Source organism: Lissotriton vulgaris, chromosome 5 (assembly GCF_964263255.1).
Source record: "Lissotriton vulgaris chromosome 5, aLisVul1.2, whole genome shotgun sequence".
Lineage (NCBI taxonomy): Eukaryota > Metazoa > Chordata > Amphibia > Caudata > Salamandridae > Lissotriton > Lissotriton vulgaris.
Window position 1 is genome coordinate 1,767,184,976 of NC_141693.1, and position 12,302 is coordinate 1,767,197,277.

Genomic DNA, 12,302 nt, shown 5'->3' on the forward strand with positions numbered 1-12,302 from the left:
ACTAATACCAACAATTTGTGTGATAACACTATTCCCTCACTCTGTCGTATGGCTACCGCAGTTGCTGCTACCGCTCGAAAACACCCTGGCAACCCTCGTGCTACAGGGTCCAAAATTGCAGAGAAATATGCACATGGTCTCTGCTTATCCCCGTGTAATTGCACTAACACTGACAACGCGCACCCATCATTCTCGTGCACGTACAATGTAAAAAGTTTCATATAGTCTGGTGTACCTAACACGGGTGCGGAGCAAAGGGCCTGCCTCAACTGCTCAAAAGCTTTCTGACATTCGTCTGTCCACTCAAGAGGCATTGGTGTGGCTTTGGACAGTAATGCTAGCAATGGTTTTATGATATGCGAAAAACCCATGATCCATTGCCTACAAAAAGATGTCAACCCTATAAAGGCACGTACATCTCTCTGGGTGCGGGGGACTGGTGTGTCTAAAATTGCTTGAATTCGATCAGATGTTAATGCACGCCCCTCCTTAGACAACAGATGACCAAGGTATGTCACCTGGGGTCTACAGTATTGGAGCTTCTTCTTCGAAACCTTGTGATTGTTTTGCGCCAAAAAGGAAAGCAACGCAAGTGTACTCTGTTCACATTGTGCATAGGAGTCAGCGGCAAGCAGAAGGTCATCCACATACTGGATGAGCGCTACGCCGGACTGCAATTTAAACGAATCTAGCTGCCTTTTCAAAGCCTGGCTATAGATGCTAGGACTTTCAGTATATCCTTGGGGAACACGGCAAAATCTATACGATATATTATTGAGCGTAAAACCAAACAGATATCTGCTATCAGGATGAACAGGGATGGAAAAGAACGCATTCTTTAAGTCAATAACGGTAAAGGTGGTGGCTGTCGGTGGAACTAAGGTGAGCAAAGTCGTAATATCAGACACCACCGGATATTGGGGAATGACAATTTTATTAATCTCTCGCAAATCGATAATAAATCGATAGATCTTGCCATCAGTGTCTCTCTTAAGAATCGGTAGAATAGGGCTGTTACAAACATTATAAGGGACCTCCTCCACCACCCCCGCAGAAATCAAATCCTGAACAATATGACTCAGTGCAATTTCACCTTCTCTCGAAATCTTATACTGTGGCACTCGTGGTAGAGGAGCCCCCTCCTTAACAGTAATGTGTATTGGTGGAATGCGCATCTCTCCCACATCCGTATCTGAGGTCGCCCACAACGTGTGCGGCAGGGAGGCCAAAGCGGGGATGTCTAAAATGGCATAAAATCTGTCAGGGTCAGGGCAATCATCAGGGTCAGGGTAATTGTCGTTCAGAATAACCCGCACTCCCTCTGGAGCGCAGCGTATTGTCGCTCGAAAATATTTAAGCAAATCAATCCCCAGGATATTGTCTGGGGTATGGGGTGATAACAAAAATTGACCAAAGCTAAAATATTTGTCAATGCATAGTGCAAGGGGCTTGGACAATGGGCTGGGGGAGGGTGTGCCATCAAACCCTACACACGTAATCATTTCGCCAGACAGGGGAGCCCTCGGAACCAAGTTTTTCGACAGAGCGCTACGAGTAGCTCCTGTGTCGACTAGAAATTGATCAGTAGAACCCAAAATACCCGCTGTTACATATGGACCTTGCTGATCTACCGGCACTTCAACTGATTCCTTACCCCATCCTACGCAATCCTATGCATGCACATAATCCTGGTGCTCCACATTCGCTCCTTCCAAAATCTGATATTGATTCCGTCTATCAAACGTATTTCGTTCGTCCTGGCCACGGCCCCTCTCCTCAATCTGTCTACGATCACCTCCGCTACCCCTCGCTCCAGTATAACCTCCTCTCGACCTTCCACTTCCTCGACCACGCTGACTACGCTGTTCACGAAGTACCGGACAATCTTCGGCCCAATGCCCAAACTCCTTACAATAAGCACACTGATCCTCCGCAATGTCCGTACGACCATACGACGCGTTTCCTCCACCCCGCCTACCTCTCTCATTCCCTCTACCCTGTGTTCCCCGAACCTGCGCCAACATCACCTTCGTTTTCAATTCCTTCGCCTTTTTCTCTACACTTTCTTTAGCCTCCACTTCCTGCCGCTCATAATACTGAGCCATAGTCAATAAAGACGCAGGGGTCGCCGTGGCCCAGGAACTTTCACTCGACTTCAATCGCTTTGCAATCTCTGGAAGGAGATTAGCTACATACTTATCTACAAACAAATGCCGACCCGTATCATCTGTTAAAGATTGACCACTGTAATCATGAAAAGCTTCCTCGAAGCGTGTAAAGAAATCTGAAACCGTTTCATCGGGTTTCTGCTTGCACGATGTTAGCATAGTCCAATCAATCTTTTTGGAGGGAACAAGCGTTTTTAATTTATTCAAGATAGCTGCCGGCAGATCTAGAATCAACTGGCAAGGCTTACAGGCTGGTTCTCTGTCTAAATCTGCGGCATTTATTTCCTTCCACATTCCCCCCAGTACCGTTTCATCATTATTTTTACGAATCTGCCTCCACATATCGGGTGGTAATATCAGCCCAAAAAACAAGTCTATATCCACTAAAGTCATCACACAAGATGATATAGCCCCCTCTACTCCCTCATAAAATGCCGCCGGATTCTTCCGGAGATCAGGTAACGAATTTTTCAATGCCATGACATCTGCTCTATTCCATGGCGTATATACCCAATTATACACAAAATACCCTTTTGCATCCTTAGACAATTTATCATCATCCGTACCTTCCCCTTTTGGTGGAACATATAAAGGCGCGGCTTCCCGCATAGGCATAACATGCAACGCAGAACTCTTATCTGAACCACGGAGAGAACACTCCTTAGCCCGCCCATTATTCTCCGATTCGGACTCCTTTTGCCTCCGCTTCCGTTCCTCCCGCAATTGGGTTGTCTCATCCCGCAGCTTGATCAATTGCTTGAACAGGTCGTCAACATCTGAAAGATCAAAATCACCTTTAGCTAAATTCTCACGATGCACCGACAACACTTTAGGCTCTAACGTATCAGAAAGATCACGATATGCAGTTACAACTTCATCCGCCAGACTGGACAGAAAATACATTAATTCAAGATCCGACCACCCTTTCTTTTCTGTTAACAACTGCTCCTGAGTAACACAATGCTTATTCACTTTACGGGCCCAACTACGTAAATGAGCGGACCTCTCCGCAGTAAACCTGAGAGCCGATACCCCCTTCTTGCTCAACGAATCCCGTCCATCACCCTCGGGATCTGCAGCCGGAGCCGTCGGCGGAACGTACGGAGGCGGTGACCGATCTAACAAAGAAAAATCATCAATTTCATTATTAAGGACAGGATAGAGTGGTCGACGAATAGGAAATTGACCAGTCGTTTGCAAGTTACGTTCCCGTTCCTCCCTTTCTTTCTTCTCCTGAGCCTCCTTTTCCTCAAGCTGTAAAGCCTTATCCCGAGCAGCCTTGCGCTGCTCTTTGTCCGCCAAGCCAACCTCACGCTTCATTCGCTCACGCGCCGCTTTCTCCCACATTCGCACACAGTCAAACATGTTTTGTCTAGACCTACGTTGAAACATACATTGCTCTACAAATTGTATTTTACTCAAATCATACGACCCGTGTAGAGGCCATTGCAATTCAGAATCGGCCTTGGTGTATTTATGCCATAATTTACTGTACATAATAGGGGGAAGGCCAAACTTTATATACATGTCCCTATTTGGAGTTCCCTCTGGGGGAGCCGGCTGTGATTCCGCTAACCTAATTGAGGTACCCTCACCAAAACAACACATTCCTCGGAGTGTGCTGAAAACAGGCATGTTCAAAAAGTATCACGAAAGCGTGACACCAGAAAAATGGCACTTACAGTTCTCCACACGATTGTGCCGCTCAAAGGAAAAAAACAAAGTTAGAGAAACATCTCTACATGCCTGCCTATGTGAAGTGCACTACACATATAAGTTCAAAGATCACAAATTCACAATGTTAGCTAACTCAAATCAAAGATCATAGGACTTCGGCAAGCGTCCGAGGACTACCTTACCGATCACAAAGCACAGATTTTCAGTAAGCGTCCGAAGACTACCTTACCGAACACAAATCTTACCCAAATTCCCAAATGTCCAGATCCCAACTGCCAAGGTCTTGTAAACCAAATCAGCCAAACGGCACTCTCTCGGCGATGCAGACACTTCGGAAACTCAGTCGGAGACCGGCGCCACCTGGAAGGTCAGATCGGAAGGAAAGGAAAAACACCGTGGCAGCCAAGACTCGGGTCACTCGTGGCAGCGCGCGTCCATGGCGAGTTTCCAAGCCTTCGTCACGACCTCTCCTTCGGGCATCCGAGTCGCCGATGAGTCCCTTCGTGGTCGCCAATTGAAGTAATTCATCGGGTTCTCAAGGCCTACACGCTCCAAAGATAACCCACTCACATTCAAGAACTGTTGGCACGGAAGCTGTAAAAGGCAAAGAACAAGTTTATTAAGACCCCATGGGGTGGTGGTACACTCAAACAGCACCCTTCGGTAATGCAAGAGGTATCACACCGAACACCGGTGTGACCCCGTTTATATACAGTTTTGGGGCAATAAAAGATAGGCGGCACAAGTTAGAACACATTTAAGGACATATATGGTCATGTTTTGGAATACTGCCAGCTCATTGGAGGGGGCACAACTCCGCTGGTCAGTTTGATGCACATTCCAGAAGGTTTACGGGTCAGTGGGAACTGCGCATGTGCGGCTTGACCAGTACTAAAAATAGCTTGTTGCTGGGCAGAAAGGAGTGGTCAGCGGAACGGACAACGGACTAAAGGGCACGTCGGCCACGAGGCCGCTCATGATCTAAGATGGCCGCTGCAACATTCGAAATGGCGTTTTCATATATAGCCAAGTTAAGGAGGACAACGTGTAGGTTCAGCTAATCGCTAACGCGGCCGGGCCAATTACAACACAAGTTGAAGTTAATTTCTTTGTAAACATTTTGTAAATGGTTACAAAGAAATTAGCTTCAACTTAGGCTGCTGCTGTAACCCGATACTTCTTGAGCAAAATTTTTCCGCTTGCAAATTTGCGGATTTTGCAGCGATTTCACGGATCGCAAAATCGTGGAAAATCAGCAAATTCCGCGAGCGGAACAAATTTTCCGCCCATACTTACCGCTGTTGACTTGCGGTACAACCTAGTTTGTAAAACACCTGCCTCTATGTACAGTTGATCATCCAAAAATTCAGCTGAACTGTCACTAACTGATGCTGTGAATCTTAAATTTAGATCATTTATATTGATGTCATTCACAAAAGCCAATGCTTCATCATTCTACCCCTTCCAAATAATGCATACATCATCAATGTAACGCCAATAATGGACAATGTGCTTCCAAAAGTGGTGATGAGCGGCTATGAACACGCGCTCCAGCCACCAGCCAACATGCAAGCATGAATAGCTGGGAGAGAAGCACAAACCCATTCCCCCCCCCCCCCAACTGCTGAAAGATCTCATTTTGAAATTGGAAGAAGTTTTTTTGAAGACAGATCTCAATCATTTCTATTAGCATTTTGTTATGATCTCTCAAAATGACATCCCGGCTGCTAAGATAATACTCAGTTGCCTTAATACCATGACGATGATTGATTCTGGTATAGAGAGTAAGTATGGGCGAATTTTGCGAACCTCGCGTTCGCGAATTTTGCGGATTTGCGAACTCGCAATCCGCAAAATCCGTGAATTCCCGCGAATTTTCGGATTTTTTTTTTTAATGTTCGCACGGGTTTCTGCAAGTTCGCGAGGGTTTTGTACAATTTCGCAAATTGCGAAATTGTACAAAACGCGTGCGAACTTGCAGAAACCCGTGCGAACACAATGTGCCCAGTAGGGTATGTGCCTTGTCTTGTGTGAATAAAAGGTCAAAGAAAGATCAGTTCAGCAGATGAAGAGAAAGAAGCTCCTGGTCACAGGAACAGCACGGGTATTGTGCTCGTGAAAGTCAAGGATGCAAAGCCTATCCAGCATCACAGCTGATTTTCCACAGTAGATTTGGGAAGAAGGCACACTTGTCCAGCCTAGACGACGCTCACGATTGTTTTTTGGCTAATGAATGAGTCACTGAATTTGAGCATCAACTAGTTCGAGCGACCATGTGTGTGTTACTATGCAATCGCCCCGAAGGGCGCAGGGGTCCCTTAGCGACCATGTGTGTGTTACTATGCAATCGCCCCGAAGGGCGCAGGGGTCCCTTGAGTGAGCTGCAGACCTGTGCCCAGCCATGCAACTATTTTACAACGGCGCCAGCAAGCTGCCATCGCCGTTGTAAAATAGTTACAAAGTTAGCTTGCACAGGAAGCACTTAGATAAAATAAAGCAGCACCTGCTTCATTTTATCTAGTGGTTCCTGTGCAAGCTAACTTCGTAACTATTTTAACACGGCGCTGGCAGCTTGCTGGCGCCATTGTAAAATAGTTGCATGAGTGGGGGTTCAACATTTGAACCCGTTACGTTCGCGGATTTTTTTTTGCGGATTTTGCGGGAAATCTGCAAAATTCGCGGATTTCCCAAAAATCCGCAAAATCCTCGAGCGTAGAGAGATTCTATATCCATAACAACAAATAAATAGTCAGAACACCAGTTCACACTTTTGGTTTTGATCAAAAAGTCAGTAGTGTCTTTCAGATAGGAGGGTAAACTTGTAACATGCGGTTGAAGGAAGAAATCGACATATTTGGAAAGATTTACATTCATGCTTCCTTGTGCTGAGATTATCGGGCGGCCCGGGACTGGAGTAACCAACTTATGGACTTTCTGTAGGAAATAAAGGATCGGAGTGATTGAATGTTTCGATTCTTCTTTTGTTAAAAGTCCATTTCTCTGCCAATTATGAATTTTCTTGCGCGTCGATTATTCACATTTGCGCATTATAATTTTGGTATATTTCGTGTAGCAGGAAGAGTCTGATAAATGTCTTTCAGCCTCAGTCCGTTAGTCAAGTCTTGACCATAAGACTGTATTTCCCCCTTTGTCCGAGTTTTTAATAATTACATTATGGTTACTCTGTAGTTTTTTAACAAGTAGATGGTATTGACTGTTACTGTAATCGAGCTTCTTAGATTTATTTAGTACTCTTCTGTTTAGGTCTTTGAGTTCCACGATGATTCTGTCACTAAAGACATCTACAGCGTCTTTCGGCATCGATGGTAGAAAGGTGGATTTAGGGCGAAACGGGCTTGGTATAGATTGTTTAACTCCTTCCATGCTCATGACGAGCTGAACTAGTCATGAGCCACGGCGCTCCGGTACTCATGATGAGCTCAGCTCGTCATGAGCAGTGGAACGCTCGCATGCGGGGATAATTCCCCTGCTGTGCTGAGTGTTCCACGGGAACAGGTGTGGTCATGACGAGCTGAGCTCGTCATGAGCACAGGAGCGCCGTGCCTCATGACGAGCTCAGCTCGTTATGAGCATGCGGGCACCGTGCGCGCCCCCCTCCCCCCAGCACAGCCGGAAAATAACCCCCGCATCGAAGGGGTTAACGTTAATGACTTGACTTACCATAGGAGCGTTTTGTGAATCGTTCTCAAACGCCAGATCATAGAGATTTTGTAGATCTGGAATATCTCTGACTTGCTTTGGAATGGTAGAATTGTCATCCGATGATTTGATTGAAGCTTTCCTTTGAGAAGTATTTAATTGAAAATATTTGATAAGCTTGATTTTACGGAAAATTTAAAAACATCAATGCGAGTCTGGTTATAGGAGAAACGTTTTTTAGGGCAAAATGTAAGTCCCAATGATAGAAGTTGCTCCTCTGCTTTAGAGAGTGTGATGTCAGTCAGGTTAACAACTGTGTTTTCCACTAACGCCGTTATCTTCTCAAATTCCTCTTTGCATTGCCTCGCGCTGTACCTCTGTTTGTGTTTGTGCCGCCTGTCGCGCCTTTGCTTGTTAGTTGATTCCCTTACTTTTGCTGAGGTTTGCGGGGCGCAAGGAGTACCTCCGGTCCTCGCTCACAAAATGTAGTTTATCCACCAAGGAAAAATTTGCCATTCCTGCTGAGCTGGATAACGGTGGTCCCGACTTGCTGTCATCTGAGTCACTGTTGGAGGTTAATGAGGCCGAATCAAAATCGCCTTCAGCAGAGGAAATTGCACTAGATAGATATAGATATATATAGATATATAGGTGTATATGCACTTGTCATCGATTGCCGCCAATTGCACATCTTGCAGTGTCTCATTCTCACTTAGAGATAAAACCAAGATTTTATATGATGCAGACGTTTGGTGTTTTTATGTAGTTTCATTAATTGTTTGTGCATTTTGTACACTTGTCACTTTATCGCTGCAAAGTACACATCCCAGAATGACAAAGAAGGATAATGCTCTTTTAGAAAGAAAGTATCAGAATATGTATGGATTTGGTCATTGCAAAACAGTCTGCTCTGCTTGTTTTGTTTTGTTGTTTTAATTATTGATGTTTAAGCACTTTATCTTGCACAGACGTCACTTTAGAAAGAAAAACACACTTGTTGCATTGTGTTGGACTACATATCCCAGAGTATCTGCTTGATGGGTTGATGGGAAACTATGTAAACAGCCAATGAGAACACACTTGTTGGCATTGTACAAGAACGTTAGGTCGAAACTTGCTACTAGCTTCTCACTGTTAGGTTCATATTTAATAAGTGTATGTTTAAACAACAGTATTTGCAGTGCCGCAGTTATTTTGTATATAATCAGTATGCATGGTAGCTCTGATGCCTTTGCAAGCCCCAGTGGCGGCTGACTCATGTTAACAGTGGTGGCTGCTAATGCAGCCTCGTACCTCAGTTCCCCGATGCTTCCTGGTCCCAGCAGCCCCTGGGAAAGCATCAGAGACTACCTGTGCAATCCCGGCGCTGCTGTCATGTAGCATGAGAGCAGCACAGGGATTGGCCTGAGCTGGCTTGTTTAATGCTTGCTCAGGCACCTGGAGTCTGTGCTGTTTTCTCCACTTCCCCCCCCATGGCCCCGCCCTGCCCATCCCCACACACACAGGATCAGCCAGCAGCTGAAAAATGAAACAATAGTAAAATATCACTATATTTTTTCAGCTGCTGGCTCTGAGCCAGTGAGGCTACTCTCCTCCGCCACTGCGCGGGAGCCGCCACCTGCAAGCACCAGCTTAGTTAGTGCGTGCCGCGCCAAAACAGACCAGCTTGACAAAACGTGCATAAAAGGACAAGATTTGTTTTGTAGGATATAGGTCCTTTAAAAGCAGAGGTGTATTACAGATTACCGAAGAGGACTGGGTGCCTTTATTGAACAGGTGCTCAACAGGAGAGGGCTGCTTGACAGGAGAGGGATTCTCTACAGGATTGAGGTGCTTTACGGGTCTAAGGATGCTTTAACGAGCTCGGTACTCCACAGTGGGAGATGGGTACTTCACAGTAGAGAGCACTATCAATAAACTGACATTTACAAGCAAAACGTACACTCATGGGAAGGTATCTTGGCGCTATTGATCTTACACACCTCGTCATCAAGACGAAGAGTGGCCTGCTACGAAGATCAAATTCATCTGTTAAATAAATAGTTTTATCTGGCAAAGAAAAGCTGAAAGATGTGATTCTTTCTTTAAGAACAGTAGGGACGGATTTCGCGACATTGCACCTTGAACAAAGAAGCCTCTGGCCCTCCATTATTAAAGCTTACATGTATCCACATTAAAAAGACGCTCATAGTCACATTGTAGATTGACAAAAAACTTCTGAGCTGAAAATCTAAGAGCCAACCAAGCAGGAAAACTAGGGCTCGAGTGGGCGGGGGTATGGGGCCTAACAGCCCACCTGCGCGTTTAGTGCTTTTTGGGGATGAGTGTCAGCAGGACAGTTTTTTTTAGTCCCTACCTAGATTAGCAAGTGCCCATTGCAGGCCTGTGACTAGATAGGGGGCAATTTCAGAGGATTTCAATGTATGCATCCCTTGTCGGTCTCAGACCGAGGCAGAGAAAGGTGGGCAAAAGTGTTACAGTGGTCATTCACAACGATGCATTCTCACTGCCCTCTTTTCCCAGACCAGTGTGCCAATTGCTAGCTAAAATGTTTATTTAATTGAAATAACTTTTTTGTGCCGGAAGCCACTGGAAAAATGGTTTGTAGAGGAGGCTGCTATTGACATGCATTGCAAACAACAATTGAATAAAATGATTCTTCAAATGCACATTATCAGTCTTGCAGATGCCCAAGAAACTTCTATGTTGAGTGTCAGCGAGCTCCACATTTCAGCTAGAAACCTAGGTTTGAAAGCTGATTGTCCACCTACATTTTGCCAATCTGAGACATAAAGTGCAGGTGGGAAGTGAGCTCCAGTTTAATTTTCACATTTGATCATGATTGTCTTGCACGGTTCTCAGAGTTGTTGCATGCACAAACAACTTACTGGTGGCTAGTAGTCATATGAGGCACCTTGAGTCAGGGCTCACTTTTTTGCTATCAGCACATAGAACTATGTGACTCATAATATATTTATGCATTAGCACTATAAAATGCTTTTAAAAAGAGCATGACTGGCTGAATGGGTCTAATCTAACCTCATGTCTCTTGCCACCTGTGTAAACATAGCATTGAACTGTTTGCTGCACATATTAGCCCCATTTTTAGGTATGGCTTGGACTGTTGATTTCTTTCTGTGCTGCACTTGGTTTGTGAGGTAAACATGCTCTGCTTCCGCCTTTCCTGCACCCTTTTTGTATGACACCTGTGCCACTGCTTCTCCTGTTTTCTGCTTCTGTCTGTACAGTGATTGTGTTTTGCTATGGAGGCCTGCGCCGTTGCTTCCTGTGCTGTACCTGTTATGAGATGCAAACCTACTCTTCTACTTCGTGTACTGTTTTGTGTGCTGGAGGGCTGCACTGCTACTTCATATGCTGTACCGGTTTTACCGGGTAGACCTGCCTCTCTATTCCCTGTACTATACCCGTTTTGTGCGCCAGAGGACGGCACTGCTGCTTCCTGTGGAGTTCTTCTATTATGAAGTAGATCTTCGAGCACGCACTATTGTTTTCCATGCAGTGCTCGTTTTGTGAGGGAGGTTAGTCCTGTTTTATGTGCCGGTTCTCTGAACTGCTGCTTCAAAAGCTGTTGCTGTTTTAAGTGAAAATAAGTTTCTAAAACAGCCTGTGCTGTGACTGTTCTATTTGGGAAGGCAACATGCTCAAGTGCTGACTATTCTGCCCCTGTTTCATCACAGGAAAGTTTGGAGAGCGAGAAGGGGAGTACAGGACGGGGATGCACGGGTGTTAGAATATTAAAAAAATAATAACTTACCTCAAGGTGCTGGCAGCCTTCCATTTCGCTCTTCCTTTTCTCTTCCTTGTCCACCAGACACTGGGACCACCACGTCAAAGACTCCCATCTAATCCCAGTGCTGATCTACTGCTAGGAGAACAACGTGGGGATTGGCCTGAGCAGGCTGAAAAGACACTCCCCTTAGGCTAGGGAGTCCGCACAGGTTTTTCGAGCCTGGCTGTTCAATGCAGCCCGGCTGAAGAAAACTAAGGGCTCCATTAGGAGGACGGGCGGTGGTGGCGGGGCAGAAAAACAGCAGTTACCGCCCGCGAGCAACGGAACCCACGTCCGCAACATTAGGATAGGTAAACACAGGTCATTTCCCGTCCGCCGCTGAGCGCTGCGCACCGCCATCAAAGTGCGCCCGCAAGAGCGGTGGAGGGAGCCAATCGAGACCCTCCGCCGCGCCCGATGACGTCCGACCCGGCCGACAAATTAGGATGGCGCAAACAAGCAGACGCACATCAGCGGTCACACCGCACAGCTGAAGCAGTCGGAAAGTCGACAGTGTAGCACGAACGCCGAGACCCGACATGAACCCCATGGACCCAGCCTTCCACATGCATCCGGTAATGTACCTACTGCAACTCTATCGCCAGATGGCCCGCCGCGGACGGAGCCACAGGTACGTCATCACACATATGCACCACACAACACACATGCCGACAGTGGCCCCAAGCAGCACACAGTCAACCTGCTGGGGGCCATAACACCCTCCGCATGGCCCCCCCCACATCACCCACCTCACAACAAGGAACCCCACATCATCCGGAACACCCAACGACCGCCAACCAGCAGCGACGTCGCGGTCACGGTCACGTCACCGTCGTGGTCAACACATGCACACCATGCAGAAGGCAGGGCCACACCAAGGTATGGGCAGGGCACAAACACCACAGGCACAGACCACCCGCAACCAGACTGCACCCCACCCGGGCCACTCAAAGGACATGTGCACATCCCGTGCACCCCCATGCACACAAACAAGCACTCAAACAACA